At 49.3% G+C, this 9,141-nt stretch overlaps 1 long non-coding RNA gene across 1 annotated transcript; it reads left to right on the plus strand.

Annotated features, from left to right (window-relative positions):
• Positions 1-5,284: 5,284 nt before the first annotated feature.
• LOC106731719 (uncharacterized) lies at positions 5,285-8,747 on the plus strand. The gene is made up of 3 exons (XR_001367974.3): positions 5,285-5,393; positions 7,828-7,974; positions 8,292-8,747. It is a non-coding gene; the product is annotated as an uncharacterized LOC106731719 (long non-coding RNA).
• The last annotated feature ends 394 nt before the right edge of the window (positions 8,748-9,141 follow it).

Here is a 9,141-nt window from a genome sequence, read left to right on the forward strand (position 1 = left end):
GGAAAAGCGTCCGTGGCCAATCTAGACGCGCTTTTCCGCAAAAAAGCCCCGATCGTCATTTTCGCGATCGGGGCTTTTTTGCGGAAAACACTACTGTGCTGTCTATACTGGCCCTTTTCCGGAACAGTTTTCCGGAAAAGGACTTTTGCCCGAACGGAAACAGCATAGTTTTTCCGGAAAAGCACTGATGATTTTACAATAGATCGTCAGTGCTTTTCCGGAAATTCAAGGGGCCAGTGTAGACAGCTGGCAAGTTATTCCGGAAAAGCTGCTGATTTTCTGGAATAAGTGGCCAGTGTAGACACAGCCTCCGAGAATTGTCTGCAGCAAGAGAAATACACCCCGCCGGGCCCATGCAGAAATACGGACACATGGAGGTACGCGCACATGCACGCAGGCCTGTGAATAAGCATGGGAGATGCACATGCACCGTTGTATACCTCCTGCCACCCCTGAGCCCTGTTTCCCCTGTCAGGGTAACTTGCTTTCCTTGAGCTGACTGACCCCTGAGCACTCAGGGAGAGTGAAAAGAGAATTAGCTCAAGTGGAGCGATTGTGCATGGGAACTAGGTCCATTTGATGCAGAGCCCCCTCACGCTGTATGTTTCCAAAGCCTCGTGTGGCTAAAGCTGTGAACACAGTGGCGGAGTTGGCTCACGGAGCTATGGCCAACATCTTCAAACCTGGGGGCACAGTCAAAATCCATCCTGAGTCACCTAAACTAGGGGCCTGACGTCCCACGGCTCCAGTTCCAGTCAGTGGATAAGAGTGCGACTTGTAAGGGCAGGCTCCTGGTCCTATTTAGAACCTATGTGTTATGCTGAACACTTCCCTCCTCTAGAAGCTAATGGTATAGCCTCAGCGACGGTATCCCTTTAAATACCCGGAGTACAAGAATAACCTCAGTGCACTAGGTGCAGTTGTACTTGTCCAATATGTTTGTACTGCACCTAGCATAGTGGGCACTGATCCCTGATTGGGACTTCTAGGCCCTATGATAATACACACAATGTATTATTATATATTATTATTGTTATTATTATTATTATTAATAATAATAATAATAATAATAATAACAACATCATCTAGTCCAAGTAGATCTCCAAGTGCTTGACAAAGAAGGTCAATATTATTCCCATTTTACAGATGGGGAAACTGAGGCACAAAGAAGGGCAAAGTCTTGCCCAAAGTCACCCAGAAGGCCAGAGGATCAAGCTCCAAATAGAACCCATTAGGTACATTTCCTCTCCTGCAGTGATGGGAAAACCTCAAAAGGAGTTCTTTGCTGCTCTAGCCTCCTCTGTGTTGCAATTATTGTACACTTGTAGAATCCTGTAATCTATTGGGTTATATGTGTGTGTGTTGCAAAGCCCTGTACTGGAGTGCTGTACTGTCTGAAGTACCTCTCCTGAGTTTATTTTTAATTCCGCCTCACCTTTGGCTGATTAGTGCAAATTACATTTCACCCTGATTGGGTAGTTAGCATACGATTTGGATATGGATCTGGTAACCCTAGGAGTGGGAAGACTGTTCTGTGCAAGCAGTTTCTTAGAAGAGCTACAGACTGACACCAAATGGAGCGAGATGATGAAAAAAAAACCAAGCAACCCCCATAAAGCTACCCTATGGAACTCCTTGCCTCAAGATAGTATGTGGTCAAGAGCTCAGCAAGCTATGTAAAAAAATGATGTTCACTTAAGTGACAAGAAAAGTTAAAATAATTAACTTAGAGTCTGGAAAGGACACAAACCCTCATGTTTCCGGGCACAAGCCAACCTCTAAGGGCACATCTATGCCGGGGAGTTATTTCAAAATAACTCCCCTTATTTCGAACTAACAAGGCAAGCACCCACACTCCCACGCCTGTTATTTCGAAATAAAGGGCTCATTATTTCAAAACAACAACTCCTGCTGGTGAAGAGGGATCTGCTTATTTCGAAATAGTTATTTCGGGTGTGATTATTTCGAAATAACCTGGTAGTGTAGATGTAGTCTCCATGACAGAAGTCAAGAGGTTCTCCCGGGAGGCTGGGGAGTGTTATTCCATAAGTCTCTGTTGCAGAGTTTCTTGCACCTTTCTCTGAAGCAGCTGGTAGTGGCCACGGTTGGAGCCAGCATCTGGATGAGATGGACCACAGATCTGAGGCAGTGTGGCGGTTTCTATGTTTTAGAAGCAAGCCAGCCCCGGAAAAGCTAAGCTGTTGGCCTACTAACATTGGCCCCGTCTGCATCTCAGAGCTGGAGTTCAAAGCCACTTTTCATCATACTGTGAAGGGGAAGCAGCACTTATCTCTCCCGTTCTCTGCTCTGTCACACCTCTCCAGGGGGAACCACTCTGATAAGAAGCCGATTTCACCTGAGGCCTGGAACATTAACTTTGACACTGAAAAGGGGATATTTTATGGCCCTTGAATATTTCTGCATCTCTTTAAAATCTCTCCTCCCCCACCCTATGACAATTAAAAGCCTCTCTTCGGTTAACTCTTTGAATCTTGTCCAGTTCAGGCTGGTTGGCTTATATAGTGCAGAAATCAACACATTCTGGTTACATTTAATGGCTTTTGTTATATATTGTAACACGCTGTCTAGTCGGCGGACAATATTTTAATGGCTGCTATGGCGGATTCATCCAAAACCTGAAACATACCTTTGTCAATGACATATTTTAGTCTATAAAGCTGACATGTTCAAACTGCAGCAGGTGAAGGAAAAGGGAATGGGAGACTTTATGAGAGGAGACTAACAGAGCTTGCTTTATTTGCCCTATGTGGCCAGTTGATCCCAGCTGCTGTTTAGAATGAACCACTTGGACCAAATGTAATTGCACCACAAACCTCTGCTGACAACAAAATTTACAACATGACCCCATCACCCTGGTGTGCGTGTGTGTGTTGGGGCGAGGGAGGGAACCCAAGCTTGACCCCACTGCCTGGGGCTGAACCCTGAGCCCCTCCCCATAGGACTGAAGTATGGGCCGCAGGCCGCAGCAAGTCTTACGCCAGCCCTGGTAACTCCATTAAAACTCGATCACAACCCACTTTGGGACCCCAATGCACAGTTTGGGAACTGCTGACTTAGACCATTGGCCCCCTAACTCAGGAGTGATGAACGGGTTGGAAAGGGTTGAGATAGCTGTTTCTTTATGAACAGAGGGATCACAAAATGAATTTTTTCCCCAACAAAAGTTTTAGGTGGAAATAAAAAACCAGGGTGTTATGTTCATCAACACATTTTTTTTGAAAGTTTTTGAATTTTCATGAAAAAAATATACATTTTTGATTTGCAAGTTTGAACTCTTTTTTTTTTTTTTTTTTTTGACAACTCCCAAAAAGGTAAACTTATCTTTTTTTCTGGACAAAATTTCTGTTGACTCTAGAAGCCATTTTCCACTGAAAAAATATAAAGATGAAGCTTCATTTGTAAGACTGGGACATGGATCAGAAGTATGAAAACCACTGAGTAACATGGCTGTCATGGGCAGTGAGTAATGCAGGCAGGGGAAGGAGTTGTTTCCCCAAAACCACTTACACTGCATGGCTCTCTGGGACTATGGTGCTCCATCCCCATCCCTATGGGTGGCCAGGAAGGATCAGGCTTGAGGGCTGGGGTTGGACAGGGGTTGGCTGGGCAGAGAGCTTGTTGAAAGAGGATGGTCTCAGGGGAAGGGGTGTGGCTTTGGGCAAAAGAGGCAGGGCTTGGGTTTTCCTTCTTCATTTGGGCCTTCACCCACTGCCCATGAATTGGCTCTTCCCTTGGTTCCCAAGAGGCAGGAGAAAAATCGCCAACATACCCTGTGCGGCGGTGCCATTGCCTACACTTTTCCCATGGTCCCTACCCAGTGCCTTCACGCTGACTAAGTTTTCAGCCTGTCACCTGTTTCCCCGGCAGAGAGCGGATTGTTAACTTCTGCTGACACTGGCAAGGAGAAGCCCCTCCCTACCCTTGATAACTCATGGCAGCAACACTTGCACAAATCTTTAATTGTTTAGTTTAAAGAATTGTGTTTTGACCGCAAGGGGATTTTGGCTGGAGCTCAAGAACTGATAATGATATTTTGCTGCCAAGACGTCTTCTTGGCTCTGCTTGTGCTAATGCACACTTTCAAGAAGCTCCAATTAACTGCATCAGCTCTCACTGAGCGAGAGAGAGAGGAATAGGGAAAGAGAGAGAGAGAGAGAGATTATGTTGAAAGAAAGAAAGAAAGAAAGAAAGAAAGAAAGAAAGAAAGAAAGAAAGAAAGAAAGAAAAGTTTGAGAGAATCAATGCAGATTTAGTGTTTAACCCTCTTTTGAGAATGAAATCACACGAAATTGACACATAGGCTGAAAGTTCTATTACTGATCCAATGGCCAAAGCCACATGTTCTCTCCAGTTAATGATTCTATTATCCCGTTGGCTTTGATAACGGAAGTCTTTTTCTTCTATCCCTAGCAGATAGCCACGCCTCTCACTGGTCCAAAGGGAGCCTGAGGCCTGGGGGTCGGGAAATACAGGCTGGGTCCAGTGATGGAGCTCGTTGGCAGCCACCCCCTTCACCGTCCCTGCTCCTCCGGCTCCCTGCTGGGACTGACGCGTCTCGCTGTGCTGAAGGCAGCCCTGGCAGAGGGAGGTGAGTCTTATGCACAGTGGGGACTGTTGGCTCCATGGGGAAGCAGCGGGGGGTGCCCCTGTAATTCAGAAATTTTAATTCTCAGCCTTCTGCTTTGGCGGGAGAGGTTCAGCCCGGGTGGAGCCCCGCTGATGTCAATGGAGTTGCACCAGGGAGAGGCTTGGCTCCAGGAGTTTAAAGGACAAAAGGAAGGGCATGAAAAATACAAGGCCCAGGGATTTTGCTCAACACGTCATGCCAGACAGGCTCCGAACAGGCCTCAGCTTCCAAAGACGGAGGGAAAACATCTGAGCGGCAGGCTACGAGCGCATCCCTACGTCAGGTCCGGCCTGTTCCAGCAGGAGATGGCCTGGGGCCGGGTTTCTCAATGACCCGTCCGCGGATGGCAGCCAGTCCCTGAGATCTCCGTGACACAGTTTAGGAAGGCCTCAAGCTGGTCCCGGGTATGCAAAAGGTTGAAAAAAAACCCTTGCTGTAGGTGGTGGGTGAGCTCAAGGTTTTTCCAGTCCCAACCTTTCCCAGCAGGAGGCACTTCAGGGGATGATGTAGGAGCCTTTTTTGGGTGGGAGCGCACAGCTGGCTCCAGACTGTCTCTCTCCACGTGGGGGGGGGGGGAGGGGGCGCCACAGGCGATGAGGTGCTCACATCTGTTCCAGTCCCTCCATCTCCCCTGCAGGAAGCGCTGTAGCAAATAGCATCAGAGCCGGTACTGGAGGGAGAGAGAAAGAGAACTGTGCTGTTCCAAGCAGCTGGAATAAGGACTGGGGGAGACTTTATGGCAGAGGTGAGCAATAATTTTCACAGGGGGGCCACTTAATGAATTTTGGTACATGGCCACAGGCCAGCTCTATCTTCAGAAGGGGCGGGGCCTGGGGTGGAAGAGGCGGGGCTGAGGATTAGCCTCCCCCCAGAGTTGTCTGGGGTCGGAGGCTTTGAATTAAAAACACAGCAAAGGGCTCACGGTTCCGTCCCATGCTGGGGATCCTGCTTCCTGAGCCACCAGCGGGAAATTTGGTGGTTCGGGCAGCACGATATAAATAGAAGTGGCCAGATGCCGTCTGTGGGCCGGATCAAAGTGTTAGGTGGGCTGGATCCGGCCCCTGGGCCACATGCTTTATGGCATACCCTCTGATCTGTAAGCTAAGAGCAGCCTGCCTCGCACTCATCTCTGTGCTCCGTGAATCCCCCCTCCTGAATTCCCTCCTGAAGGAATGTGGAGATTCTTCCTTGACAGTGTATTTTGTCCCTCCCATCCAGAATGGTTGGAGGGTGGATCCCTTATGAGCCTCTCTCCCCTCCTCAGTCTTTATGAGTGACACAAACAAGGTGAATAGTAATAGCGAGGTAGCCGTGTTAGTCTGATCTTGCAAAAACAAAACAAGGTGAATGAGCAGCTGAACTCCAGAGCATGTTGAGGAGGGGATGGGCAGCTTGTAGAGAAATTCCTGGTCAGCTCAGTAAATCAGGAGCTATTCTCTCCTCGCCCCTTCTTTGCCCCCTCTCAGCAGTGTAGAGTGAGAGGTAGGGAAGTTCGGGGGGGGGGGGGGGCGGAGGGAGAGGCTGGTGGAGTTGTGATTTATCCTCCTGCCTGGAAACACAGTTTAAACTTTGGCCACTTCTTCCTCGACTTTGACACGGGGAGATAAATGACTCAAGAGACACATGCTTGCAGGCTGCCATGTTTGAGTGGAGACCAAATAAACAAGGAGCAGCAGAGCCAGGGGCTAAATGGATGGGAGATTTACACAGAGTGGCTTTTATAGGGAGGCCGGGAGACTTGTAGATGAGGCTCCCATCCCTGCACAGCCAACACAGAGGTTAAACAGTGGAAAGTTTCTGCTTTTCCCGCGGCAGTTTTAAGGAGTGTTTGTAGAGCTCTTCATGCTCTCCCGCTCTCCCCGGGCCGCATGGCACAGCTGCTGGATGGCAGAAGCACAGGAAAGGAAAAACTCCATCCTGGCTAGAGAACCAGAGCGGCTCTTGAACAGTGATACGGCTCTCCCGCTAGCGAGAGTTCCCGACCTTCCAGGGAGCTGAGCTTATCCATAACAGCACCCCAATAAGAGCACAGATGCTCCTCGCCAGCTCCGACAGAGGTATTGGTTCAGAGAAGCCTCGAGGCGTCGGCGTCCATATGCGGTCATCTCATTATCGTTCTTCGGTTTGGGGTAGTGCCTGGCATTGGCTGGGATCCCAGTGTGCCAGGCGCTGTACAGACAAAAACAGAAAGCTGGCCTCTGCCCCAAATTGTTGCCACGCTCATTGACTTTGGTGGTTTCTATGCCCATGCCTGTGCCATTTCCTATGACTCAATACACATACAGCTGAGGCAGCTCAGGTCATGACCGCCCAGGCAGGTCATCTGTAGAGTTTGAACCCAAGACCCGCAGTGGCATAGACTTCTGTCACTTGAACTAAAGGGGTGACCAGAGGTGAAAGTAAGTGGCTGAGCTCCGGCAAGAGCTGGCTGAGCTGCGGCAAAAGCCAGCAGGGAGCTATTGAAAGAACTGTCAGGGACCTGGGTTCCAGGAGGACAGTACTGGTGTGTCTGAAGTACATGGCTCCGTCGATGGAGCCATGTATATTAGGCTGATCAGCAGAGGGAAATGAAGCCATGATTTAAATAATCGCGGCTTCATTTAAATTTAAATGGCTGCCGCGCTGAGCCAACAAACAGCTGATCAGCTGTATGTCGGCTCAGCGCGCTAGTCTGGACGCTCCTGCGCCAACCTGAAAGCCCTTTATCGACCTCCCCGTTATGCCTCGTAGAATGAGGTTTACCGGGGAGGTCAATAAAGGGCTTTCATGTCGGCAGGGGAGCGTCCAGACTGCCCCGATCTGCCGACAAAAAGCTGATCGGCAGAGCGGGGCAGCCATTTAAATTTAAATGAAGCCGCAATTATTTAAATCGCGGCTTCATTTCCCTTTGCCGAACAAACAAATCTACATGGCTCCGTCGACGGAGCCATGTAGTCTAGACGTACCCTACGGTAAGAAATGTTAAGGTACTTTCATCACTGGGAGTGACTCCACAAACTGGTAGCAGTAGGAGGCTGTTGCCGCCCTTCGCAGAAGGAGGAGGCATTACGGTCCTCTCTGATTTTACAAATGGGAAAGCGAGGCACAGAGCGATCAAGTGACTTGCCCACGGGGGCACACTGAGCCGGGAGTTCAGCCCGCCTCTCCCGACGCCCAAGACCATGCTTCTTCCTGAGCAGAACCACACACAGGACCCCCACTGTGCTTGGACATGCGCTAGACAGACTGCTGATCTCTCAGAACAAGGCATGGAAATGCAACGGCAGAGAAAGCTCCTCTAACTGCAGAAGGAGGGAGGAGAATGCGGTGGTGCAGGAATGACACAGGTATGTTTCCCCCTGCCATCCCTCGCTCACTGTATGCCGCCGCAAGCCCTTCGAGGGGGTGAGCTCCTGGACGGCCGTCTCACATTACAAGCACTCGAAGACAGGGAGATTTAAGGCTGGAGATGCCACATGGTACAGTGCAGGGTTTGCCTTTGAAATAAGAGGCAAGGAGAGATTGGGGGTGGAGACACCAACATATTTCTATGAGTTATAGTTCCTTTTTGGCTTTGACGCTAGTTGCATCAGTTCCCCTTGCTCTTGTTGCTCCAGGTGCAGCACTGTTTTCTTACATGTTTAATTTGTTCCTGTGTTATTAGCCTGTCTATCAGCAGCTACCAGGGGACCCCCTCCCCAGCACCGTGATCGCTTCCACAAGCCAGCAGGACCCCTCTCCCAGCAGCAGCCGTCGCTACGGCACAGGGAAAGTCTGATTTGGAACCTGCGTGTGCTGGCGTAATTCAGGGGTGCTTTGAAATCAGCACGACTCAACTGAGGTCAGAACCAAACCGTGGATGTCTTCCATTAACATGGGAATGCTGTCCCCCCAGCTCTGGGAAAACCCTTGCCCGCCAGCCTGGCCATCTACACGTTTAGTCAGGAGATGCCATCTGCTAGTTAGGTTACCATGGGCTGGATTCTAATCTCATGTCCATGCTGCGGGAAAAAAACCACCCTTTTCACAAGATCCCTTATTCCTCAAAAATTGAAGTTTACAGGATCTTGCGAAAAACGTTTTTTTTCCTGACAAATGGCCCCGTCTACACGGGGCTTTTTAGTGGCAAAACCTCTTCCACAAAAAAGAATCGGAAGAAGATATGCAAATGAGCGCACCATTTACATATCCTCTTCCGCAAAAAAAACGCAGTGTAGACAGAGCCTCAATTACCCCACATTGAATCTAGAGACCAGTGTAATGTGACCTCTAACAACGTTAACCAGCAGAACCCTTCTAGAAGGATGGGTGTACAGAGTGACCCCACCTACCAATGGTATTTCTGGTTCTTTCTCTTCTGAGAACTATCCCCAGTGTCCTTGGCTTTGGTTGTGGGGTCTCCACCCAGAATTCTGTGCAGTTCTTTATAAAACTGGCATGTTTTGGGTACAGCACCAGACTGGCTGTTTGCCTCCTTTGCCTTGTGGTAGGCCTGCCAGAGGTCCTTGATCTTG

This window comes from Pelodiscus sinensis, chromosome 27 (genome assembly GCF_049634645.1).
Source record: "Pelodiscus sinensis isolate JC-2024 chromosome 27, ASM4963464v1, whole genome shotgun sequence".
Classification (NCBI taxonomy): Eukaryota; Metazoa; Chordata; order Testudines; family Trionychidae; genus Pelodiscus; species Pelodiscus sinensis.